The 5,822-nt window shown below is 38.5% G+C and overlaps 1 pseudogene; it reads left to right on the forward strand.

The window, feature by feature from the left end:
* The first annotated feature begins 1,208 nt into the window (after positions 1–1,208).
* On the forward strand, positions 1,209–2,605 carry LOC101012828 (annotated as a pseudogene).
* Positions 2,606–5,822: the final 3,217 nt, after the last annotated feature.

A 5,822-nucleotide genomic window follows, 5' to 3' on the forward strand; every position in this document is an offset into this window, starting at 1 on the left:
TCCTTTTCATCCTGCAACAAAAAGACCACTAAAGAAGAAAAGTCATCTCAGAGCTTTCTTCTTAGTAAAAGATGAACATGAAACAGATCTTTGGGAAAAGACAGACTACTTGATAGCCTCAGAAATAAGATAAAGAGAAGATGGATAAATCTGTCTGTTAATTTTTCTAATTATTTTAACATTGCCCTAATGGAATAGTACCATGATTTTTTTTTTTGGCATCACTATATTATTTATTTATTTACTTATTTACGTATTTTTTATTGAGACAGTTTTGCTCTTTCACCAAGGCTGGAGTGTAGTGGCTCGATCGTGGCTCACTGCAAACTCTGCTGCCTGGGTTCAAGCGATTCTCATGCCTCAGTCTCCTGAGTAGCTGGGATTACAGTCACACGCCACTATGCATGGCTAATTTTTTTATTTTTTATTTTTGTATTTTTAGTAGAGGCAGGGTTTTGCCATGCTGACCAGGCTGGTGTCTAGTTTTATTTGTACTTGACAGGCATTTGAACATTTTTCAGGCTTTGTATCCACCTCAGGTGATCCACCAGCTTTGGCCTCCCAAAGTGCTGGGATTACAGGTGTGAGCCACCGTACCCAGCCTTTTTTTGTTCATTTATATGTACCTATACCTATGTCTATTGCTGTGGTTATAGTTAGCAAGTGTCTACACATTTATCTTCTATTTCTCATCTATTCATTTAGGAGAGAGTTCTTCAAGCACTGTAAACTAAGCTGACATACTCAGTAGACTATCTGGATGAACATCTAAGATTATTTTTTTTAAAAGGTACAGGAAAGTTACTGAAACAACAAGGATATGCTGGACTGAGATCAGAAGAAAAAAGAAATGCAGATAAGTAAGTTCATTGTTTTGTCCAAATTCTCTACTTCCCTTATTGCAAAAATTAACTAAAGTTTTGGTTGAGAGCCTAAAAAACTGAGCAGAGCGACCTTCCTCCCATCCCCCTTAATCCTAGTGCACCACTCTCCAAGGCCTGAAAAACATGCTGCCCAGTGCCTCAGCCACTGCCCCAGAATCCAGAAACCACTCCGAGCAAAAAAGCAGGTCCCCAAAGTAGGCATTGTCCTTCTTTAACTTAGTAATTTCTGACTATTTTGCTAGCTCTTTAATGCAGATGCAGATGACCTTTGTATTTGTCCAGAATTTCTTTCTTTTTTTTTTTTTTTTTTTTGAGACAGGTTCTTGCTGTCACCCAGGCTGTAGTGTAGTGCTGTGATCATAGTTCACTGTAACCTAAAAATCCTGGGCTCAAGGGATCCTCCAACCTCATCTCGATTAGCTAGGACCTCGGGCGCCATGTCTGACTAATTTTTTAAATTTTTTCTATAGATGGGATCTCAATATATTGCTCTAGCTGGTCTTCAACTGCCAGGCTCAAGCAATCCTCCCACCTTGGCCTCCATTGATCCTCTCACATTGGCCTCCCAAAGCGATGGGATTACAGGCCTGAGCCACCATGCTTTGCCTACTGCTTGTTTTTAATAAGGGATTAAGGCTGGGTTATTTAGTTCAGCTAACAGAGGTTTCAGAAATGGACTTTTCTGTCTCAACTTATTTGCTGAAGTAACTTTTCCAGGATTCACACCATTGGTGTCTTCCTCATGCTTATTGTGGGTGGTGTTATTAAGAGACCTAGGGGAGCCACAGCTTCAGGTGCAGACATGGCCAAGTCCAAGAACCACACCACACACAAGCAGTCCCGAAAATGGCACAGAAATGGTATCAAGTAACCCTAATCACAAAGATATGAATCTCTTAAGGGGGTGAATCCCAAGTTCCTGAGGAACATGCGCTTTGCCAAGAAGCACAACAAGAAGGGCCTAAAGAAGATGCAGACCAACCATGCCAAGGCCACGAGTGCACATGCCAAGGCTATCGAGGCCCTCATAAAGCGCAAGGAGGTTAAGCTCAAGATCCCAAAGGGTGTCAGCCGCAAGCTCGATGGACTTGCCTACATTGCCCACCCCAAGCTTGGGAAGCGTGCTCGTGCTTGCATTGCCAAGGGCCTCCGGCTGTGCCAGCCAAAGGCCAAGGCCAAGAATCAAACCAAGGCCCAGGCTGCAGCTCCAGCTTCAATTCCACCTCAGGCTCCCAAAGGTGCCCAAGCCCCTACAAAGGCTACAGAGTAGATATCTCTGTCTGCCAACGCGAGGACAGAAGGACTGATGTGACTTCCCACCCCCACCTCCAGGCTGCCATCTGCATGGGGCTGGGGTCCTCCTTGCTATTTGTACAAATAAACCTGAGGCAGGAAAAAAAAAAAAAAAAAGAACCTAAATTCGCAAACCTGATAGGGTGAATTAGGGTGAATTACCCTTGACTCCTTCCACAGGTAAAATGTCCCTTTGTAGTTCAAAAAAAAGAATACAGATTACATGTTCCTGTCTGGCACTGTTCAGATGAGGAAAATTCTCTTTAAAATGGAAGAAAATAAACTTGTTTCCACATTTATATGCTTTTAAACTGCACTCATGCTTTCACCAAAAAGCAAAGGCTAATAACTAATTAATAGTTTGTAATAAATTTGAATTTTTAAAAGAAAAAAGTGTACAAAATTGTTTTAGAGAATGAGAAAAAATTTTCCTATTTAGAAATGTACCATTTTTATTTAAAAGGAAACCAAAATTGGTTTAAAGTAGGTACATTTGTAGCATTCCTCTAACCACAGAACAAAATTAAAATGTCACGATTTCTTATGATGAGATGAAGATCTTGTTGGATTGTAGAACTCTGTAGTATGTATCATTAGCAAACAGTACGTAGATGAATGTATTATTTCAAGCAAGAATTTTAGACTGGAGACATCTTTTTTGAGTAAGAAGGATTGCTTTACAGATTTGTTGTATGTTAGTAAAAACAGACGTATGAGCCTATTTCATGCTATATGTACGTAATTTGTCAGATTGAAATTGGCATTTGTGTTTAAATGTGGTTAAATCACAAACATCAAAATATGGAAAAGATCTTAGAAGTACTGTGTTCTAGATTTTCTCATTATTAAATTACAAGTCAGTTGGCATTTGGGGAGCCCAGTGGATAATTACACTGTGTTTTCCCTGATCATGGATAAGCTGGATTAAAAATACACACATGGGATTCAAGTAAATGGAGATTATTACTCGCTTTTTTTTTTTTTTTTTTGGAGACAAAATTTCACTTACTGCCCAGGCTGGGGTCCAGTGGTACAATCTCAGCTCACTGCAACTTTCGCCTCCTGGGTTCAAGCAAGTCTCCTACCTCAGCCTCCCAAGTAGCTGGAATTACAGGCACGTGCCACCATGCCCGGCTAATTTTATATTTTTAGTAGAGATGGGGTTTCACCATATTGGTTGGGCTGGTCTTGAACTCCTGACCTCAGATGATCCTGCCTCAGCCTCCCAAAGCTCTGGGATTACAAGCATGAGCCAACTACACCTGGCCGATTATTACTAATTTTATTATTTGGCAATGAAATTACTGTCCAATTTATTTATTTGTTTATTGTTATTTGTTTGTTTTGTTTGTTTTATGGAACGGAGAGTTTAATAAGCCAGAAAGAAGAATGAAGGCAGAAAGAAGAAGCTCCCCTGTACAGACAGAGGGAGGGGGGCTCCAAAGCCGAAAAAGGAGACCCCTGTCCAATTACTTTATCACAGTGCTTTGAACTTAACATGTATGCCTTCTGGTCACAGGCTGTACTGAAGGTAGTGAACAACTGTAGCCAACCTGCATGGGCCTGCCCACATATACAGCAGAGAGGAGCATGCTGCCGTTGGGCAGAGGATCTTCATAAAGTGATACACCACGGCTTCTTCAAACAAGCCAGTTGCTTGTGCCCAAGTCACCGTCATATATGTGACTGCCTTCAGCACAGGCAGTGATTAAGAGACTGAGGCAAGGGATCAAGACTATTGCACATGAGGAAGTCCCTGTTACTGTTATACCATTTTTATTGTAATTAACACATAATTGTTACATTGAGTAATTATTATAATTATTTTATACTAAAATTGGACATAAGACGACATGAAAGTAGGTAGAGAGATTCTCCCAACGGAAAACATTCTATCCATTCTCTCTTTCACTAAATCCTATAACACATAAGGCCACATCCAAGAGCTTTTACCTAGAAAATCTAACTTACATTTTCTCTTCCAAACTGTTATCAATTAGGTCCTTCTTCGAACACTTCGATTTCACCAAAATGCCGTTGTGGCTGCTTCATAACCACTAACATCTGTTCCTTCTCACTGTCTGCTTTCACTTGGTTCTCCTTCCTTGTTCCTTGTTTTGTGAGTATTTCATTAATCTACACTCGCTAAGAATATAGATTAAATCCCCCACATCCTATTTCCTCTTAAATGCCCTGAGTGCAATAATAGATATCTAATATTTTGTAAAGTTAGTGTTGAATGAAGAAATGTCTCCTGGATAGTTTTCTGGGGCATGTAAGTAATTTTTAAGAGACTAGAGGCTTATCTCTTCGCTGTTATTTCTGAGATTACATAATTTCTGCCCTGGAAGAATAGCTATGAAATACCTTTTTCATTATTGGTGGTGAGTCACCTGGCCTCTGAAAAGAGGTATAGATTGATTTTTCACTTAGTCATTTTAATCAATACCATGAACCTTATGAAGACAAGCTCTCATTGTTACCGAGAGTAAACAAAGCCTGAAGAATGTTCAACTGCCTGTCAGGTACAACTCAAACTAAGGCAGAGTCACAAATCACACAGAAACTTGCTCTTTGGAAACTAGTGTAATTTTGTGTGGGTGTGAGTGTCTGCGCGAATATCCCCAAACACATTTTGATAAGCTTTTGACCGTGTAGCGTGTTATTATTAATCTCTAACGTGGCTCAGCAAAAATATTTATTGCTATTTCAGAAAAACACATTTAAAATATCTTGTAAAGAAGTGATCCTGGGATAAAATTATAAGCAAATCAAATCATAATAATTTAATGCGTTGGACTTTGAAGGGGAATATTTAAATAGAGAATTTATTATTTTTCCACAGTTGAGTTATATTTTTAAGAAATGTAATTACTCCATACACAAGAATTCTGAATACAACAGAAAGAAGAAAAAGAAAAAGAAAAATGCACTTATCCTACACTATAACAAGCTTACCGAGGCTTTAAATGAATATATATTTATAAAATTGTCTTTGACAATTCACACGATCTGATTATGTGGCAGGATGCTCTGACAAAGGATTTGATTACATGGTGCACTGAGCTGTGGCTAGTAAATAATAACCTTCCGTGTTCATGATTCTACTTGTTATTGTCAGGAAAGAGACAAAATACTGAGAATTAGTTTGTATCATAAACAAATCAATTACTGACGCAAGACCTAAGATGACATGACACTTATGTTATGCCACTGAATTTTATGAATGGATAATAAAATGTTCTAATGTGAGTGTTAATTTTGATTAGGTCAACTGTGCTTATGGTAACTGGTCCATGTTACAAATTTTCACCATCTGTGCTAAATGATTGACACAGGCTTGTAAAGACATTCTTAGGTGAAGCTGCAGGAAGCATTAATCATGCTTTTGTATGGCAAGAATTGCCTGACTCTGTATTCAAGTCCTGCACAAGAGTTAAACTAAGTGGCCATTTAAATCTTGGGTAAAGAGTTTGAAATTGAAGGTGGAGAATTTCAGAATGGAGTACAAATTAAGCTAGAGAAATCGTAATTACATGTCATGTAATTATTTTATAATTTAACACATTTTATAGGAATATAAATTTATAGATTTTATATAATAAATAAGTGTGCATGTGTATTTCCAAATGACAAATGAAAAAG

The sequence above is a fragment of the Papio anubis genome, chromosome 3 (genome assembly GCF_008728515.1).
Source record: "Papio anubis isolate 15944 chromosome 3, Panubis1.0, whole genome shotgun sequence".
Classification (NCBI taxonomy): Eukaryota; Metazoa; Chordata; class Mammalia; order Primates; family Cercopithecidae; genus Papio; species Papio anubis.